At 35.3% G+C, this 23,575-nt stretch overlaps 1 protein-coding gene across 3 annotated transcripts in view; it reads right to left on the bottom strand.

Annotated features, from left to right (window-relative positions):
• Positions 1–23,575, bottom strand: part of LOC132945178 (putative inorganic phosphate cotransporter) — an 84,072-nt gene that overhangs the window by 51,551 nt on the left and 8,946 nt on the right. The window contains exon 1 of one of the 3 annotated variants that reach the window (XM_061014851.1): positions 4,516–5,342. The exons of 1 other annotated variant lie outside the window; for it this stretch is intronic. The gene's annotated coding sequence lies outside the window, so the exon portion shown is untranslated. Of the gene's footprint in view, positions 1–4,515; positions 5,343–23,575 lie in introns of those variants that run through there. One more of the 3 variants, XM_061014852.1, reaches the window with a different exon arrangement.

Genomic DNA, 23,575 nt, shown 5'->3' with positions numbered 1-23,575 from the left:
GAGCCATAATAACATATTATAATATAATATTATAGTTAGGTACGACCAGACCGCGCGTGGTTGCTGGGTGTTGTTTTTTTCCTTCTCCTGCACCGTCGCTCGTTTTCTCCGTGCTCGCGTTCCAAATCGCACGATTTGCACATAGCAGGTATATACGTCCTGCGCCTCGCGATCGTCACCGCATGTACCGCGATGGTTTCAGGTATATACGACGCGCTTGCCATGGTAATTAAATATATTTAAAACGCAAAAGAAAAAAACCGATTGCGATTCCCGAAGGTGAGCGACGCGCAGCGTACCTACGGCATAATGTTTTTTAACAGTGTGTGTGTGTGTGTGTGTCACAAAAAACTATGTATTGTGTGTGTGACCGTCCTGTGCAAAGATTTATGACCTTGGAACCGAAACGCGCGCAGTTCAACGCTACGGACGCGGTAATCATAATGGTATACCGGTAGATAACATACCTATAATCATAATAACAGTCGCGACTATGGACATAAATCGTCGCGAATGGACCGTACAGTAGATATTATTACTATTATATACATAGGTACCAACCAATAATATTCTGTGACGCACAGCGTAATGATACGTCGTATATTACCGGCATGTTTTCACATAGCAAACATTGCATTAAGTACGTACAACCCGTGACCCGGCCGCGACCGTCCGAAATGTTCGTCACGCCATTAATATTCGGAGACGCGGTCGTTCTACTGACATATAGGTAGGTGGTATACCACGGTGGCTTTAATCGTTTCGAAGAATTTTATAACGAATATAACGCAACCGGTACATCGATTATGGAAACAATTTTGATGCGAACGGATGCGGCTCGTCGGGGGCGTCGACGGACGAGATGCGTAGAACAAAATAGAAAAGCAAAAATATGAAATCACAATACCAAACGCCACGCCGGTGCAGGACCAGATCGCGGGGACTCTGATGTATTTTTATGATGGATGCGTCGGGGATGTGCACCCCCTCTCACCCATGGCCGTGCAAACTTCTCGCATGCACCGAAGTCACGGTGCCAATTGACACTATTCTCTTCACTCCCCTTCGTCTATTATATGCGACGTGCACGTGTTATTTTCGTATTACAGTCGTATTTTTGTCACGAGTTCCGCAGACCAGACACAGACTAAGCGTGTTAAAATCTGTTCGATCTCCCCTAATGATTATACAATGCATACATATATATAGGTACCTATCATATATATATATATATATGTAATAATATAATATGATCCGTTGTCTGGGTCCCGCCGGGTCGCGAAAATCAATACGCGGATACGTCAATCGTTCACAGATATTGTATACTTCCCGTGAAAATGTTCCAAAAATAAAAAAAAATATAAACAATACACACACACACACACACACACACACAGCCACCAGCTATATACTTTGTGTATACATAATAAAGTGCGCACACTAAAACACTCAATCACTGTGAATAATTTGTTGTGTACGCGAATCGTATAGGTGAGCACGCACCATAATAATATCATACGTAGTCACGTCGACAGTATAAATAATAACATCATCCAAAAAGACTAATACTATACACCATGATACAACAACGTGTTTGAGCACATCACTACAACACGTATTCGATTGAAATAATCCCTCGGTTAAATCCTCCCCGTTGTTAAACTTACACAAACACAACGAAAAATATATAAAATAATAACAATAACACGATACCGATGTTGTGAACACATACACGCATAATGGCATTATCAAACCCCTACGCAAAAATATAGATCATAGTATTACACAATACATTTGACTATTATTCGGAAATAAAACGTCTATTATATTAATAAGCAATAATAACACAGCATTTTCGTAAAACTTTACTTGTTAAGTTAAATTTAGTAGTGCCAAAGTCCACAACAATGTGTCCATTGAAAATACAACTTTTCCAAAGGATTAAAACAAATAATAACTTTGCTTTTGTGTCCCTTCCTTTCCGGAATGCAAGTAAACAGAATTCGTATAGTGTCTTAGAGAGTAAAACGAACGATATGTATAATACATAAGGATATTTTATATTTATGTATATATTAACGAATATATTGAGAGTAGCTAATCAAATATAATTGTACATATTTTGTGTAATTTAAATTCATAATTACTGATTTTATGAATAATTTAATATTGCAAAATATCAAAAACACTAAAATGTATCGGTTTGAAGTTTAAATTTAAATATTTATTTCCCCTTGTAGATAATCATAATATCATAACATATCAAACTGTTTTTTTTTTTTTTAAAAAAGACCTGAATAAATGCAAATTATTTTAAAAGCAACTTTAACAATATGAATAAAATATTAGTTTAGTTGACGAAATGTTGAGCTAAGGAAACATATCAACCTTGAAATAAAAACTTTTGAGCTTTTTCAGAATTAAACAGCGCTTTAGATGTTGGATCTACTTTTACAAACCTTAGTTGCGTGACGTAAGTAATTTATTTGTTACTTTATGAGCTTCTCGTAAAAACATATATCGAAAGTACCATCAAAAAGAAAAGCGTAGAGAATTTCACAATAATTATTCGTGAAACGTGTCATATTAGGAAAGATTTATAAAAATATGTTTAAGTAAAATGATTTACTGAGTAACAGTCTATACAAACTATACTGTACTTATATTATTTTTCACACTGAAAATACTTTGTCATTGTATATTTATAGAATAATTACATGTGATGAAAATAACTTTTTAAACAAGCTCATAAATGCATGCAAGTATACCAAAATAAATGCAAATTATTATTTATTACATAAGCAATAAATATTTGAAATACTGTTTTGCAGGATACCAATGAATCGCGGCCACTGTACCTACATAATATTATTATTCAGGAATTTCGGTTACGTGTTAAAAACGTTAGGTATGAAAATAATTGTAACAAATGTTGGTAAATTAATTGGCTCATTGTTTGGATAACAACGCAATGGCCAGTATGAAATATTCTCTTGAATAACGGTTGGTAGGTGTTGCATCCATTAACATCACACCTAAGTAATTTTCTAGAAAACAATGTGCACAGTGTACACGACAAAAGAGTTTTCTTTTTGTAAAAGCGCGAGAAAAAAAACAAAAAAAAGTTATGAGCGATAACGTTCTATGTGTATATCCGAACAATTTCTTTAACAAAAAAAAAAAAAAAATGTAGAAAAAATACAAGGAAATTGAAGGAAAAAAGCGCCCTGATACCAATCATAATATCTTTGTTGTACTGGAAAAAAATATATAAATAAGACGAACGAGTGTTATTTAGCAGGTGAATTGTTTACACTTGGCAAGTGTTCAATTTTCTACGTTAAATCATCGTGCGCCCGTCGGAAGGATGTGTTCAAACATATTATGATGTATATCTAAATGCACTATATACCGATATTGTAAACGTTTTAAACGAAAATGAGTTGTATACGAGCGATTCCAAACGATTAAAATAGTATAATAACCTGACTATACGGAGTCTCAGATTCGGGGTGGTAAACGTGTTTTTTTTTTTACGGCGACGTGTACCGGGTCGTAAAGACGCCGGAAACGACGGTGTGTAGCTATATATTATTATGTCGCTCGACGAAAACGCGCGCGTGACGACAATCCGAGGATTTTATTCTATATTTTTTTTGTCTGCGAAACGTGATCTTTTGAGTTTCGTCCCGTTGGGTTCACAAAGTCTCGTATTTAGTGCAACAAAACCAAACCCATACGTTTCAGAGTGGTACAAAAAAAATACTCCTCCGAAAAAATTTTGACAAAACGACTACAACAGCAACAACAATAATAACATCAACAACCACACAACAACAACAACAACAACAACGAAAACGACTACGACTAATGTAGTTCTGCAACTCGTACGATATTTATATACTTAGGTACATAATAGATATTATTATCATATAGGCTATATAGCACATTATCGTATATTATGTACCTATAAAGTGCCACCACCACGCGGTCAAACATTACGATATAGTGCATTAAGTGCGCCAAACGTGTCTAATACAAATATTTAGTACGCGTTAGTATACCTAGCTACAGCGAGGGTTAACTTTGTACACGCAAAGTATAATATTATCATATTAACACCGCGCGAGGTACTATATATCCTCCCAAACGTGTTTAAACGGAAACACCGCGGGGAAAAAGCAAACAAGACGCAATATATAATAAAAGTAAAAGGAAAAACGGGAGAGACGATCGATTTGAGCGGGCTGGGCGTGTGTATATCTTAGGTTATACGTACATGGGTATATATTATTTAAATATTATAATATACATAATATATAGATACGCGATAATGCGTGGCGCGTGCCGGTTGTGTGCCGTATAACAACGATATAGTAAAAACACATAATAATAATAATAATAATAATAATAATAAAAATATGATATGATATGAAAGGGTTGTGTGATAGGTAAGGAGTGAGAGGGCGAGATAGAGAGAGAAATTGGGGAGAGAGGAAGATAAAAACGACTCACACGTGCTTGGACGGAAAAACGGCCGTTGGTCTTATCGAGTGTTGGTATGCACAAACGGTATACGAAGTACCGCCGAGTGACGACGACGACAACGACACGACCTGGTCCGCTTGTTCAACAGGACAACGGAACGTCAGACAGTCGAGCCGGGCACCCGGTGCAGACGTCGACCGTGGCGGTCAGCAGCAGCGGCAGACTCTCGGACCGGCACAGACCACGGCGGCGCGAGCACATGTCTGCGCGTCGACGGCGGCACGGCGCAAAAAAGGTTGTCAGTGTCGTCGGCCGGCTGCACTCGACTGCTGCACAGTAGAAGACGGGCGATGAGCGAGCGGGCGGCGCGCCCGCCACACGCGACGGCACACGCGACGTCGGTCGGACGAGAATTCGGAAACGACGACGCGGACGCGAAGACGACGCGGACAACGACGACGACGACGGCCAGAGGGACACTGCGCGCGCGAAGCGTACACGACGGCGGCGACGACGACGACGACACCGCTGTCGTTGGTTGGTTGGTCGGCGGCGGCGGCGGCTGCTGGCTTGACGTTCCTGCCCGCCCGCTGGTGGTGCCCCGATGATGCTGCCCCGAGGACGGGGGCGAGCGAACGAGCGAGCGCGCGCGCGCGTGCCGGTCGCGGTGGAGGTGGACGAGCGCGGGCGCCACCGCTCAACGGCAACGGTTATGTGTGCGCGACGCGCGACAGCGACGGCGGACGGTCTGTCTGCGAACGTTTTCGGCTGGCCGGCGGATAGGCGTTCGGGGGGTGGGGGATCGGCGTGTGACGGTGGTGTAGCGCACAGGGCCGCGACGGACTGCTCGCTGCAGCAGTGGCTGTCTGGTCGCCGGTGCGCGGCCGCCGTCGACGCTCGGCCGCCGCGCGGCCCCGGCGGCGCTTGCGTGCTGCCGGCGTATCGATCGGCGGCCGGCGCGCACACACACGCACACGCACACGCACGCTACCAGCCCGCCGCAGCCGCCGCCCACGCCGGAGCTGCCGTAATGCATGTACCGGTGTGTGTGGCCTCGCGTGTCTGTCGCCGACAGCGGCGACGCTTGTTCCACACGCCGCCGGCCAACACCTATACTATACTACGCGTATATATATATACCACCGAGCCAACGCTGCACACACACACAAACACCCATACATCGCGTTATATGGTTTTTGTTATTTATTTATTTATGGTGCGAGATCGGTATGAAATATATTGTGACTATGTGAACATTACTAATTTGGTAAGAAACGGGGCGTCGGATTGATTTCACTGTCATCGCCGAGTGTCGATGACGAGCACGTGTGTTTTTTTTCGTTTTTAAGAGGCGTCTTACACGTGAAGTTAAGCGCGAGCGTGCAGTGTGTCCTCACCACCAGAGCCATCGCCGTGACAGTCACCACCGCCTCAACCACCGCCACTGATTGTGCGGGTGAGGAGGTGCGCGTCCCGACCGCTCATCGCCGTCGTATACATACCACACCGCACACGGAAAAACCCCTCCCCACCACCACTAAACCAACACCGACGGCCGAGGTGTAATGGGATTTTAATGGAAATTCGTGTACCGCCTCCGCCGGATCACAACACGAGTTTGGCGCGGACAACGAACAGACAAAAAAAATTCATAAAAATATTATTCGCATCGCGCGCGCCGACGGTAATCCATATAATGCACGCATATTATATTATTATATCGGCCGGAGAACGGTATTCGCGCGAACTTTACACCTTTTTCGTGGGTCATGTGGTGCTGGAGAGGGTGGGGGGGGGGGTGGGTGAAGATGCGATTGCGATGAGGTGAATGTTTTAATGTGACTGTTGTCCCCGCGGACGTTGGGGGTGATTTTCACTGATAAAATGCGTAGAAATCACACGCCGCTGCTGGATTACAGGTTATAGTTCAGGTGTACTGGACATTGGCGTAGCTATTACGTGATATATTGGTACAATCGTTGTGGTATATCACGTCAACGATAAACGATAAACTGCGGTTTCTGCAGACGATCGTTTTTTTTTTCTTCAAACGAACTTCGTCGAGGTTCCGACAGTAATGCTTTTTTTAGTCGTACATGCGTAACGACGCGTCGTCATATTATACTTGCACTTTTTAATCGACCCCATTTAATAATTGGTTAAACTATACATATTTTATTAAGTTTAATTCTATATGTAATTTTACCCATCGAAATCCCACAGGCCGAGCGTGAACCGCGTGTTTCGTTGAAAATGTTCACTCGAACTTTATCCATCTCTTATACCACTATAACATACGCGCACACATCGCATAATAATATTATAATATAATAATTACGAATTCGTGTATAACTGGTATTTAGCGAATCAAATAACGGTAGCAGAAGCGTATGCAGTATAATATTAAGATGTACGTCCGTGCACACAACAGAGGTCTTGTGAATAATTAAATGGGTAATAATCACGTCGTGACATGTACGCATAAGACGCAATATAGGTACGCCATATCTTTTACGACGACGCGTCAGCCTCGGATTGTATATAATAATCTTCGGTGAACGTTCGACGCCTTTCGTCGGACCCAAAGTGACGATAAGAACGCAAAAATGTGACAGTTCATTCGCCGGAAATGTATATAACCTCACTGGACGAAAGCAATTAAGGCAATCGAAGACGGTTGGACGATAATCGGACAGCGTCGGTGAAAACGAAGAAAACTTCAGTCGTCTAGTTGTTACCGTTTTCCTATTTTTATGACCCTGACTGACAGTAAATAGCCCGCGGGTCTCCGCCATCTCGTGTCACGCGGAGTTGACTATATAATATATAATATATGTATATGTTATATTGAGTTTGTAAGTAAGGCGTTACCAACATTTTGTTACCTATATACGTGACGATTATACCGCCGGCTAACCAGATGGACGGCGATCGCCACGACAGCGGTGTAAAGTTGGTCATCTCGACCGTGGTACAAGTTCGGCGACCACGGATAGCCGCGATATTTTTTGACGCCGGTCAGTCTGTATTTTAAAAAAACCGCGATCGCCACCTGGCTCATTTTCGCGTTCGATTTTCGATCAATTCGTTCTCTGCATCGTCAATATGTGTGTGTGCGTGTGACGGAGTTCTCGATAAACCATAGTTTTGTAAAAATTATAAGCCACGATCATAAAATATATTAGTTTAAAAAGTGTTATCCTAAATACGTCTCTGAATAATGGAGATACGATATTATACTGCGATGTCGTTTGGACAATTGTGACTGCAGTCACATCACACAAACGTTCGGAATAATAATTTATCTATGTCACCTGCAGAATGTACGAGTATACCTCGTATACGGTAAAACTCCACAAAGACATAAAGTAAAGTTCGCATCCATTATACAAATCGAAAAAAAAAAACCTTATATTTATTACGCGTGAGGTTTTTTGTTTACATATATTCACGTAGGTAGGTATAATGCGTGTATCGTATATTTATATATATTTACAAAACATTTATAAAACCCATCCGGCTGAGAACATATCCTAAATATCTAACCTATAACACTATTTTGTATGTCACACACCGTACTCCGGCGGTGTTCGTAACCTAAGTATAGACATCTCGTGCGTTATTTGAACGAATAAATGTTTTATGATATTTATGAATATTCGGTATTCGAGTGCGTGCCAAAACGTCCGTCATCGTGATCATAACGTTCATACGTCCTCGCCAATTCGGAACAAACGTCTGTGTGATGCAGGCTCACCTTCATTTTTTCACTTTCATAAATGAATTTATTTAAATTTAATTTTTTACAATTTTTAAGTACACTTCAAGCCGAAGACCGTATTCAATTATTTAGATTTACACAGTGTACTTATCTTACCAGGATCAACCAAATAATGGTATGAAAATCTGAGTTTTTGAAAATATATTCTTTGAGTACCTAGGTAGGTATTATAGGCGGAACACTTTTAAATTTCAAAAATCAGAGTTTGAATAAATACAATATCAAAGGAAGAAAAAATGGGGAGAGAGCATGCTTGCTGGTGAATCGACCTGTATAACATGGTATAATTATATATAATTATAACTTACGGATCGTTATCGAGAAACAATAATACAATATGTTGTTCACCTTATATATACTCGACGGTATCTTGCAAATTTGATATGTTTGCCGATTCGTAAGATAAAAATACACATGTAAACGAACCATTTTACAGCATGAACCTGCTAAGACTTTATACATTTACGATTTACCGGTATTGCAGTTGTGTAGTATTGCAATAGTAGAGTTATGCGGTATAGTATATAGTAGACAGTCGAGACGCAAACATGAGACTCAAAGAGAATAGAGGTATGTGGGGAAGAAGACGTTTAATTGCATGCCATACAATTTTTAATTAAACTTAAAAAGGCATAGTGCCATAGTCATTGATTCGAGATGAAATTATAAAATGTTTAATCATACTGTTGCCGTGTCTGTTTAAAGCAAAGTAGATTGTTCCTTGATGGGCACTAGATGGATTCCCGTTAAATCGTTTGAATCGCAACAGATACGTGTACATCAAATGAACAGGTAATAAGGTTACCACCACCGTGGTAGTGGTTAGCCAACAAAACAATTCCAGACATCTGACGTTTGAAGTTGAACAATAATAATAATTTTCAATTGAATTAATATTTTTCCATAATTTAAAATACATTGCTGAATTCTGTATTATCTGTGCCTTGATTATACTTTTTTCCTTTTTTCCATCTATCCAGTCAACCTAAGTTGTAGATACATTTTGCATCGCTTTAATACAAAATAATGCTGAGTATTGACTGATCCTCATAGGCAAAATCGATATACTACCTTATAAATACGATAATTTATCAGACTGACAATATTATCTAAAAATGCAAAGCATCAAAACATTGTCTTTCAAATTATAGAAATCCACTCATTGATCAATTTCTCTGCTGAATCCATTCAAGGTTATCTCTATTTCTCTCTATTGCTCTCTCTCTCTCTCCCCCCCCCCCCCCCCCAATAACTTAAACGGAATCAGTGTAGCGATCTTCTCAAGCCTCAGAGTGACAGCAGAGATGATAGTCTCAGATGTGAAATTAAATTTCTCTATTCATTTTATACCACGATGGTTATACACTAGCGCCAAAAATATACTTATTGTAAAACCAATTTACAGATTTATTCAATAAAAATAATAATAATAATAATATCTAATAAAATTATGATTTATGAGATACCGGAAAAATAAACCCTTGAAAGCGGTGCACCTAAATAGCCTATTCATAACGCCGTGTAATCATAATTGTATAGTTTAAATGTATTAAACAAAATATCACATCAATACATCATACAATGTGATACTGACAAATGAATCTAATTTATTGTAGAATAAACGCCGTGACACAAATGTGAAAAAGATACATCGACAGATGTTACCACGGTAGTGAGAATCGTCTGCAAATTGGTAGGTATATAATATTATAATTTAACGAATTTTCGCCGTTTTACATAAAACGCAGTTCATATGGACTGGAAAATATTAACTGAACGCCTTCTCTAGAGCAAAGCAAATCTCCAAAAATAATAATTATTATTACTAACGTAATATTACGCGCCTTGGTTATTGTCGAGAAGATACAAGATAGTGTTACACTGCGAGAGTAATATAATCATATTGTAAAATGTGCCAAAAACAAAACAGGGGCGTATGGTTTGAACCTCATGTCAGCTGAATAATATTGCCGATATTGTATATTAGTATACTCGCTGAAAACTGGAGAGCTGTCAAACGGATGATATATTATTATTATACCGTGAATAATATATTATATTCAATTGTTATTTTTGTCAAAGTTCACGAAATGAAAACCATCATTTTCAGTTAAATTCTAGATCCGATTTGCATATTATTTTAAAATTAACTCACGTGTGAACATGATAAAACACGTGACAAACACGAAAGACGCGTGACAGTACACACCAGTAATGCACATGGATGTTCCGCATAAAATAAATATTATATAAGTCATTAAAGTCCCAACTTCTTAAGTAAGTACCTAAGTACTGTTGTGTATCTGTTTAATGTTTAATTTTTTTTCCTCCGATTGCAACAAGTATTTTCCGCTACAATTTCAATAAACTAGCGATTAACGAAAAACTCGTTTTAATTTTAACTGTATTTATTTACAATGCAGTTAAATTTCACATAATTATAAAATATATACTCATATCTATGTTCAATGATCGAGGAGGTCCAAGAGGGTTCGAAAATCACCTACTTTTTTAATTTTTTTTTTTACTTGGACAGAAGAGATGGTACAAATTTATGCATACAATATTTTTTAATTTTTATTCAAATGTAGATTTAAATTGTTGTAAATAACAGATCCAATGAATTTTACTATTTTTAATATCATAAAAAAGTTTGATATTAGATTATTAATAATTTTCTATGGTTTATATCAGCTAATACCTAACTATTGTTTATTATTATTTGTTTATATTATATCATGTTTGTTCTTTGTCCAATACAACAGAAGTGCACAGATGTGTATTATCAAATATCTGTGGACTAGCTAGTGTTGAATATTGCCATATGCGTTAGGTACGAATCAAGATACTATTACTATAATCACTGATAGTTATAAATTTTTTTCCTACTGAAATATATAAGTATTGCTATCGAAATGGAAAATATAATAATATAAAAAAAAAATTTCTATTTTAAGTGACTGATGTAATAAAATTTTTGAAAAATTGGGCAAATATAAATCCACAGTCACAGTACATGCTATATTATAATTCCATATATTATGTTATATTTTGACTACCATAGAGCTAATATATTGTAACCAAGCTGAAGCGTAGTAAGTACTCGACATTTAGGAAATGGATGGGGGGTGTTTGCGGCAAAGCCCCCGCGTGTCAGTGGTGTACAATGTTGCACTTGGAACGCAGTTTTTAAATCGTTGAATTTAGCTCCTCTACTTAATTGTCCTCAATTTGAGCACCGTATATAATATTATGTTATTATGTAGCTACAGCGACATGGTCGTTTTGTAATATTTTCCACGCTATACGTATTATATATGTTAAATATTATTCCAGCACGAAAAACTCTATTTCCACTATCACGCATACTATTATTTGCGACGATGACGATAACGGTCACACACTTAACGGGGGCCCTTGCCTCGAATTTCGCACGCTGCAGTCTCCGGTCGTCACTCGATGATGGACACGTACTCGCGACGACCCGCTGTTTAATACTGTACGCACGCGTATACAAATAATATACGATATACATTTTAATAAAATATGAGATAAGAACATCACGACAACGGGGGGACGCGTGTGAACCCACTCACCCACGCACACAAATGCATTAATCACCTATGCTGTCGTCGTCGTCGTCGTCGTCGTCGTCGTCGTTGTTTCGTTATGCACAACTACCTACTATAAATAATAATAGTAATAATATTATTATGTTGATACGACTCAGTCGCAAAATTAGTTTCTTTTCTTCGACTCGCGCAGCATTCGTCGGTTGGAAACGAACAGACCACAACATAATATCTCGCGACTATTATATTATAATAAACGAGCGTGGTTAAATATATATATATTTTATTTTTTTTTAATGACCATTATATTGTTTCCCGGCGCGTCCTCTACAATTTTTAATAACGATAATAATACACACACGACCGGCTATTAATAAATCTTTAGGCTGTCTAAATATTAATTCCTCAGAATATTGGCCGCCGCTTATTCGATGCGTTAATATCGCGTTGTACCGTTTTAATTATTTTCCAAGGGCTTTTGCTGCCACCGTCGCCGTCGTAGCTGCTGCTGCTGTTCCCGATAGTCGAGTCGTATTCGAGTTTGGCCCATACGAAATAAATAATGATAATAACAATATGTGTTCGTTTAAAATCAACCGTCGGAGGAGGCGGGAGAATTGAAACCGCCACGAGAGATTTACCTATACATATATTATTATGATAACATATTATTACAACAATAATAATAAACAAGCATCCGTGACGATATACCACGATTGCGCAATAGTAATATTTTGCCGCAGTGACGACGGCTGTAGATAACAGCTCAAAGACTGCGCCACACCGATTTCAAATTACAAATAAATTATTATTGTTTTTGTCGTTAAAAGTGCGGTTGAACGGGTCGCGCACATTAGTATAGTAGCTCGGGCGGCGCGATAAGTGCACCCGCAACACCGCCCGCCAAACAGTAAATAACCGATTGTGTATTTTTTTTATTTTTATTTTTAATGCCAAAATCATCGAATGGACGACGAAGTTGTTTGAAGGTCGACGTCATGGGCGCGTCAACACTTATTGTACAATATAATAATATATTATATATTTTTATACACATATTAGCGCGACGGAACGGGTACAGGCCGGAGGAGCACCTTAACAAAATAACATTCTATACGTATTATTATACTATTATACAACAATAACACTGTACACACACGCGTCTGATATAGTGTTGAGTCTGCAAGCGTATAGAGCGAGTTGATATGCGATTCGTAAAAAAAATCTCCTCCTAACGATGATTACGAGATGATGAGACAGCAGCAGCAGCAGCAGAGAACACAAACATAACGACTCTGCATCGAATCTCGATTACAGATTTAATTGCCTTGACCGACAAACCGTATGTGGGACTATAATATCGTTAATCAAAATATAAATACTTTGGGTGCGTTGAATGAGAATAAAAATGTAATGGTTGTACAGAGGTTTTTACGAACACTCACACACACACAAAGCGCAGTTATTTATACGAACATTTCGATTGAAGAGCACCGCGTTACATGGCCAATAGACCGTCGTCGATAAAAAAAAAAAAATCGTATTTCTATCATATTGCCTTAAGAGAATGTCAGCGCCACTACTTGTTTTCTCTCCCTGATCCACGCTCAACATGGCGAACTCTGCGTTCATCAGATCGAATTTTGTGTCGTTAGATTTATTGTTACTAATCGTTATAGTGAACATAACTAAGGCAACGATATTGTCCCATGTTATATCATAGGTTTTTAATCAAAGTCTTGGTACCTAATGAGCGTTTTTAAATCGCTAAAAATAATTTTACTGTTAAGTTTGATAACGATGAGTCAATTCACCTGCGCAATATATTAAGAGTTGTTTTTTCTGAATTCAAATTTACCATGTTGCGCGTGGGTCGGACTCGGAGAGAGTGACAACAATTAATAGTATGCGTTGACATCATCTTAACGATTTAACGGCTGTTTAATAAAAATAAGTACCTTCATGTGCATATGGCATATAATATTACGCGGTACGTCTGGATTGTAATCGTACAGTTGGTTCACAGAGTTAACAATATTAACAGACAAACGCGAGCGGAACTCAATCAGCTATAATAAGTGCAGCGTCGGTCAATAATATAATAAACGTACGGCCAATATTATTATCAACTACTGTAGATACACAATATGTTATGTTTTCGATATAAAAAAAAATATGTGACGGTCATTTGATCGACTGCGAATCGTAAATCGTAAATCGTAAAACTGCTTTATTACTTTTTAATTGATTTCCCGTACATACAACAACGATGATGCTGTACATATATATTATGCAGCTGTTGGTTCGTTAATTTATAGGAGTACAAATTCGTATTATATTATTATTATTATTATTATTATGCATTTCGAGCGCTGCTCTTCTGTATGTATTCGATGCACTGCAGGTCAAACGTGACCATCGTCATTCGTGTAAATTAATATTTAACTACGAACGGCACACGTTCGGACACCGTTTAAACGTATACTCCTCGGTATATTCGAAATTCTACGCGTGTGTGCTTTGTAGTGACCGCCAGCCGGTAGGCACATCGGTAATATTATTAAATATTATTACAACATACGCAGCTGATGTAGTAGTCGTGATAATAGTAATATTATTCTGCACAATGCTATATTATTCATGGGCATATTCACCGCACGACCGTTTAACACAATAGTTCGTTACTGAAATTATTTCGGTTACCTACCTATTCGATTTATGGTTCACCGTGCGTCGAGAGTGGTCAAACGGGGGAGGGTAGTTAGTTATAGGTTAGGAATACTAGAAATGAATGAAATACAATATACGACATGCTTATACCCGTAGAGCGATACACAACCGAATGGTTTATTATAGTCCAGTGGTCTCCAACCTTTTGTTAACGTTTGTTTATTTTTTTTTTTTATTCTAAAACGAGTTTTTCTAATATTAGTTAGTGTTAGTACTTAGTATATATGTATAAATGACTATTATAAGTTGTTACGAATAACTGCAAAAGAAAAAATAACAATAAATTCAAAACAATGAAAACTAAATGAAAATAATTAGTTCAAAACGTTAGTTAGCTTGGTGGGTCAAGGAAAAACCCTTGTCGGGCCGTAGGTTGGAGGCCCCCTGGTTTTTACCACTCGGTATATAATAATCACCCTGTATGCATTGATAATATAAATTGTTATGTGCCTTCGGCATGCGATGATGATGATTATTTCACTATTCTGGTTGAATAAGTACCGGGCGTTTCCATGAACAGGCTGTTGGTACTTGCACCACTTGCACGTACTAACGGTATGTAATAATACCGATCGGTGTGTGTGGATAGACTACGTAGGTGGGGGTTTTTTTTTCTCAATGCATTTCTAATACTACTGTACATAATACCAGCTTTTTTCCACGTGTATCGCATCATTCGTTGCCTGTTTGTCGGTTCTAATTTATGTCCCGGACGGCTACCCGTTGATCAAATATTGGATCAGTGAGGAAATACATGAAAAAAAAAGAAAGTTTTCCAGTAAACCAAAGCCTGCTGCTGGGCGCCTGGGCAATACGTAAACGGTCGAACAATCTGCTCTTCTTCCGAAATATTTTTCAATCATCTTGATCAAAATACATCGACACAATATCTCGTAAAAAGTTTCCAGTAATAACTTTGGAAGCGCAAAACAATATCAAATTAAATGTCATACCAACGTCGTTACATAATATGTAATACTTAAAATTTGTAAAATCAAAGATAACATTATGATTATAATAGCATTGAAAACAAAATATGTTAATAACGTAATCTGATTATGCTTTATACAAGGGTATGTGATGTTTAATATTATAATACAATTACACTAAAATTATTAAATTTTTATACAGTTAAAACTTTTGCGTTATAACTATTGAATATCAATATTTTTTTGTAAGTTATATATTTTTGTCATAATTTATCTGTCTGTGTTCTTTAGAAATTGTGGAAAGAGTGTAGAAATGGAATTTTTTATGAAAACTACTCATTACTACACGTCATTTTTTCAATTCAGTTGCAAAACCGATCGGAAAATCAAAATTCAACCTTGTCAAATATTTAGTATAACTGATGTCATGACATTGGCCATCATTCAAAGTCACAAATTTTCTCAGTAAATGTTTTGCTGAATAAAAAATAAATAAATAAAAACTCGTAAGACATGCAAGATCAATTGATCAACTTTAAATGGACAGACATGTTATTTTTTATAATATTGATGTAGATAAACTTGTGTAGATAAACATTCCGATCGTAGTTTAGAAATCATAACCAAAAATAGTTTACACAATTTATTTATTATTAAGTCGACATTCATATAAAGATCTTAAAATCCAAAGTACAACGAATTTGTCATGTACTAATATCTAAGGTTAATTAGCAACACAAAATCGTAACACGAAGAATTTCGTATTTTATATTATTTTGTTGTTTTGGATAAACTAGTAGTTAGGTATATACACACATACATTTACTCTTCACTAATAACTACTACCTAATAATTATATTTTCATAGGACCTTTGGACCATGGAAGATTTGATCTTATGTAATTATATATAAATTGTAGAAAAAATAAATGTACGATACAGACTACTTGAGTGGTCTACTGGTCTATAATGTACATTCGGAAAAAAAGGGTTTAGATTAAATAACATATCTTAACATATTATATAAGAATCTATATAGGTACACGGACACAGTTATTTTAGTTTCCATTATAATCAAATATTTCGCCTTACAAACCATCATTTAAATTGAACAAACATTTAAGCTACCTAGCCATAACTCATAAAAATCAATTCATAATAATAATGTATCTTTAATGTATACCTAAATACCTATATACATACTGAACAAACTAGGTATGCTAATAATATTGTATTGGTCGATAAATCATTTGAAACGAATAAATAATAATTAAACTAAAATATTCGAAATTAACATTTAAAACCATCAATTATATAGAATACTGTTATTTAAAAAACAATTATGTGGACATCGTTTTTAAAAAAATGTTTACTTCAAAATTACAAAATAATATATCAATCCAGGGTGATTTATTTGTATCAAATAAAAAAAATCATATTTAAAATATTTGAATGAATATGTTATCATAACACATATTATTATTACGCGAGAAAGACATCTTTCTTCAGTTAATTCTTCAGTAAAAACTCCCACCATGATAATTTTGTAGGCAATATAGACTCGTCAAATATAATCGAGCAATAAATTATTGGTAGGTACCAACCTAGTTTTTAAAATTGTAATCTGTTTGAAAATATATGAACTGAATTCATGTTAATTGTATTACCACGAACGGCACAGCGTTTGTATTGTTTCGGTGCAGTCGGCGAAATCTCAACGACTCACGAGGACTTGATAATGTGGAAAAAAAGACAATAAGGCTTCGACTAACCTATACGCCGTTAAATGCAAGAGATTTTTTTTTAGCAGCGTTATGCCACGCAAAATTAGTTTTTCCTTTTTTCACGAATACAATATATTTGAGTGAAACACATTCCGGTGCATGTGCAATTATTTGTATGCGGAGCCTCGGTGCATTTTAATTAAAAAATATTCGATAGACTACGGGCGTCGAGCCGCTGCAAGAGTTGTGCTGGTGCATTTATTTTCACCGCACCGCCACCGTCCGTCAACGCACCCGTACACAATAAGGGTCGCATGTGGGTCAAGTGCATCCAAGGTCTCTATTTAGGGAGGGGCGGCGGCGGTACCGCCCGAGATATATTTGAAGAGTAAGCAAGTAAATCGCGTTATCGCTGGAGACAAAGGGAACTCGCTCACTCGAACCTAACAGGGTAGTAAAAAAAAGTGAGGAAAAGACCACCAACAATTTTTTAAAAACCACTCGAGACCACTGAAAAAGCCGACTATATATAAAATGTAATACGTATATTATATTTATAATGCATGTACTCGTATATGTATATTGTATATTATGTGTGTATATAATAACTTCCACACCACAAGTCATACTCGGTTCTCTCTGGCCCCGTTTCAGTTCTATATATAACATGTATATATACATACATAATACATACATATATGTATACACACATATACACCGACGACACTCTATACAGCGTACACCCACGTGAGCGGAGGAGACACATGATTTAACCCAGAATCATCGGAACTGCTTTAGGTTTTCACCTTCAGATAGCGGCTGTACATAATTAAAGGGTCTTACACATACCCACATATATTTAATAATGCATGTGTGTGCTTACGTGTGTGTGCATGTGTGTTGCTTTCAAGTAGTGTGCAAAATAATAGACGGACAATTAGCCGAACAACGCCACCGTTTCGAGTGTTCCGTGTGACGGGTTTTTAATTGTTACGATAACGCACTGCATATTATGATATACATGGATACAGGTCTGCCTATGGTGTATATTATAATAAAATACAATCCGAGCCACTACAACAGCTTAAGTCCCGCGATCTCAGTTCCCGCGCACAGTTCAGGTGCTTCTGCGTATTCGGTTAAGGCGAGAAACGCATATTCGGAAAGAGTGAGTGAGAGAGAGAGAGAGAGAGAGAGAGAGAAACACACACACAAAGAGAGACAGAGATTTTGAGTGGGAGGGAGAGCAGAAGGTACGCAAAACGGTTTAAAACTATATTACCATGAAATATATTATATTGTTTCGTGGACCCAGTGGCCTATATTTAATACGGTGGGAGGAAAAGCCGCGTATAGGTGGGTTATACCTCCCCTGTAAGTCTGATTTTATAGAATACATATACTATAATATAAACTGAGTGTGACTGTTAAATAAAAAGTCATCCGAGCCAAAACCATTAAAAAAAAAATCCTAAAAATGCCTCTGTATAATATACGATTCTGCCAGCTTAACTACGTTTTTTGGCGTACAATTTTTCCCCAATTATTTTGTAGCATGCCTTACCTATATTGCTCCTGTATTACTTAGGTCGTACACATCTGACGGCGCTACGCGTGACATGACGTACGACGTTGTGATTTTTTTGAATCAGATACAATGTTTCGTTTCCAGCTTTTACCCTTCCACTACTAAACGATTCTTCCGTTTTGTTTGACTTTTCACAAATAAGTTTGAATTTTCACCGCATGAATCTACCATGGCGTGGTCGGTCTCTCTCTCTCTCTCTCTCTCTCTCTCTCTCTTTCTCTTTCTCTATTCTCTACTTATTCTTTCTCATTCACTTATTATATATTTCCTCTCTTGTCCCTTCTCTCTTCCGCTCATTGTGTACCCCGAATACATTTACATCCGGGCGGTGTTTGCGATCCATTAACGAGGGAGCACTATAGTAATGATACTCAGTCAAATGAAATGACACCGAATGTTTGATATATCGTTTGCGCACACCTATTGTTAAAAATAACCCTTTTAACGTAGTTTTAGAGCCTAGGTAATTTTATGACCTACCCAATCCATATAGACGACGGTAAATAGAATAAAAAAATACATTTATTGCCACGCTCAAAATCTGCACGTGATTTGATTCCCCGTATTAGTATAATATGTAGTATTTAGGTACAACGTACACTCAACAATAATGGGATTATTATTGGCACGCGGTGGCTAATATCTGTATAATAGATACAGCTGTTTTATATGGTAATTAAAATTAATAATCCACATATAGTATTATATTCCTTCTACGGAGATATTGGATCAAAGTAAAGTATTATAATACACTCCTTGTTCAACTCATAATCTAAAATTAAGCTTAACTATACGCAAATCACCCTTTGTTTTGTGTAATTAATTTTTTTTTTCGATGCAACAAAAATTTTATTCATACACATACTAAAATATTATACATCTTTATAATTGTTTAATTTACATACTTAAAAACATACCTATACTTAGTCATACAATATATCAAAAAATACAAATATAATTTATTATATTCAAACATATTTTAATTGATTGTACATTTATAATCATACAACATATCAAAACGCAGTTAAGAATTATCATTTACAATTTAATTGAATTAGGCTTATATCATAAAGACGACCAGATTTAATTTAACTTTACTAAGTAGTCCGGTAATATAATTTTAGATTCAATAACAATAATTTAGTTTGATGCTATTAGAGTCAGTAAAAGTATTTAAGGCAAAGTTGTTTTTAACAAAATCAAGAAATATTATTTTTATTTATATTGATCTTTTCAACATTGGCAGAATAGACCTTTAGTTATATTATATTTACAATTAATTTTAATAATATTATAGTATAAGTAAACTGTAAGGTAATCAGTACTAGAAGAAAAGTTACAATTAAAAATTAATATTTAATCTAAATATAAAACAAGATATTATTTTCCTGTGAATATGTTCGTTTTTAATTTACATCATCATAATGATTTTTTCTCAGTTATCCATAAAAATGTAAATTGCACAAGAATGTATTATCGTGATAATTTTTCAAACGCAAAAATTCAAATATTATCAATGTCCTAGTCCAACTAAATGAACCAAGTAAGACACTAGAACGTATATTTAATAGTCGTGTCACTTAACGTAATTCGTCTGTTTTTGTAAAAAAAAAAAAATAAAAAAACATTTCGTTTTAACTATTTTGCAACGATGTATGGACTGATCAATAATTATCTAACCAATCGCATACCAATAAGTATATTATTACAAATTAAAATTGTGTATTATTATAACTCTCGAGGGGGAGATGAATTACAATAATACAATGGAGCAATAATTGTATAGTAACATACTAACATGAGACAATAATTTAATAATTCAAATTTAAAAAAAAATGGTTTAGGGGGCGATCTAACGATCGTCTCCCTTCCACTAACTGTAAAAGTCGTACAAAAATATTTAGTCAGGTTATTTATTATGACGGTATAACCTTAATCAAAAACACAGTATAAATAAATAAAAACGTCTCATGTTTCGTTTCAGACATGAGCTCCAAAATAAATCTTTCTAACCTTATTACTCAAGAGAGGATGCTTGTTATTTTATTATTGTAAATATTTTTTCTCCTCGAGAATAACTTAAGAGTTACTTTAAACGAATTTAAATGATTAATTTTATATGATTACATAAGTGCCTACCACCAAATCATTCGACCATCGTTATTGGGAATACCACTATGGAGTCCAATACACGCACTAATTTTATATTATTTTAGTTTTCCATCTACAACTTTCTTTCTATCACGTATATACGCACTTAATAAATATAATATACAAAACAATTGAGGTATTTTGGATATATATATATATATACCAATAATAAAAGTTTTCGATATAACTTTGAAGTTTTTCAGTAATTGAATAATATAAAGTTGAAAATAAACATAATAGAATTATTATCATGGCAGAGTAACATCGGCCGTGCTTAAGTCAAATAATTGTCGTGAAAAAAAATATAATACCATATAATAATAATACATTTATGTAGTTGAAAAATATAATTAGTACAAATATACTTAATTTTAACGATGGTGTAATAATATACAGAATTCAGAAAAATAAATAATTAAGTACCTATATAACATAAATAATGATAAATATGAATTAAATTAAATTAAAGTATTATTTTAATAAACTGGTGCATCAATGGGTGGGTTGTTGTATTTACTGCCTGTAATGAATACGATTTCAATTAAAATTAAATTTATTCGATCAGCCGTGCAGGTCCATATATACCGCCATTTCCCAAATGAAAATTATACAATCATAATATAATTTACGCATAGATGGTTCTATACAATTTCTGAAGTCCCGATTGAAATATAAAATATATATATATATATATATATATATTTGCATATCCAACAAATACATTTCAGAACAATTTTTTTATTCAAATCTGTATTTGAAAATATATTTAAAGAATAAATATACGTGCATCATTGTGAAAACCCACCACAAATCGTAACTGAACAATGTTAAAGAATATAATATTACGTGTGATATTCAATAAAAAAAATATGTTGGTAGATAGTTAATTCGTTTATGTGATTTATTTTTATCTAAAATTGCAAAATTATATGCGAATATTGGCATTCGTTAAACACGCTGAATGTTTTAACTTAAAAATGTAAAACACTTAATATTTATTATCGAATGTGTAATGATTATAATATTTTACTTTCCTATATTAATAGAGCGCATTATACACTATAGGCATTGTAAGTTATATTGTTCGATAACTGCACGGGATTATTAAAAACTAAAGATCTGCAAAATTCAACGTTAAACTAAAACTATCAAAATATATAATTATGCAGTTTACCTATTGTAGTAATTTTCAGTTATGCCGGAATCTGCAACGTCAGAACAGAACGACGCTTAGAAACAACAGAATCGATTTTTTTTCTTCTTCTCAACTATGATTAATATGTTTTATATTATAATAATTGTTTATACAAGAACGTGAAATAAATTCTGTAAAAAAAGTATCACGGTCTATATACAAGGTATTCCTCGAGAATTTAATAATTTTAAGTGGTAGAGAGGCTATAGAGTGGCGGACACACTCACGCACACACGTTGCGTACTTTATATTAAATAACGAATCTACACTATCCAAAACCTTTAAATGTATTAATCTTAACGGTCCTATAATACTATACCACGTATACACACATTTTTTTATCTTTCATAGATAGATACAAAATGTTTTTCCCCCTCGAGTGTCAACAATAAACAGATACCTTATAGTATAGGTATTATAACCTTAATTTGGTTTTACAGTAAATGAAGTTGTATTGTTTGTATGATATAAATCATTTTTTCAAGTCGAAGTTTTAATAATATATATTATACTGACTTAGTTTAGAACATTAAATTAAAACTTTAAGACTAGAAAAGCTGTGTATAAGACGGCATAATGACTCTTTCATCCCTTTATTTTAACCCACATATACTGTTTATTATATTCCTGGTGTAAACTATAAAATATAATCAACTTGCCTGCATCCACTCAAAAATAGAGAAATTAAAATAATTTAGAATATCTAAAAAAAAAAAATCCAATTATCTAATTGCATAACTTGCAGGATAATAACATGTACCTAACTGTGTAACAGAAACAAGCTTGATTTATTTTTAAACATGACACCAGAATCATGGTTCTGATGAAATAATAATCCAACTGAAAACCCATTTAATTTCTAAGAACCAAAAAGGTTGGGTTAAGCATTAATTTATTAAAAAAAAAAAACATATTTTTTATGTATTATCAAAAGGGCTTTGTCAACCTCTCCAAATTTACATAAAGGTTTCAATAGAATACAAATTAGTGTAAATTATGTCAAAACCGAGGTCTCTCGTAAAATATAACTACGGATTTGGATTGACTATAAAACAATAATAAACCATAATATTATGTTATAAAGTTCTCAACGTGTATTATCGATAACAATAATTATTCCAACTTATATGTACGGTTTTTTATAACGAGTGTAGTTAATAGAGGTATGTCACCCGACAAAAATAAATATCAAATTATTAATCAAAATATTATTATTTAATTACTTGAAATTGCGCAACCTAAAATGGCCAGTAAATAATCGTTTAATAATGCGCAGTTAAGTATAAAATCGATGCGTTTGTGATATAATAAAAAAAAATGATCCGCAAACAATCGAGCTATTGAAAAAGGTATTGTATAATGATATTCATATCGTAATTTTTTAGGTGGCTAAATACATAAACATACAAAAATAAAAA

Source organism: Metopolophium dirhodum, chromosome 5 (assembly GCF_019925205.1).
Source record: "Metopolophium dirhodum isolate CAU chromosome 5, ASM1992520v1, whole genome shotgun sequence".
NCBI classification, from domain to species: domain Eukaryota; kingdom Metazoa; phylum Arthropoda; class Insecta; order Hemiptera; family Aphididae; genus Metopolophium; species Metopolophium dirhodum.
The sequence above is the reverse complement of the archived record's forward strand: the minus strand, read 5'-3'. Positions and strand labels throughout refer to the sequence as shown.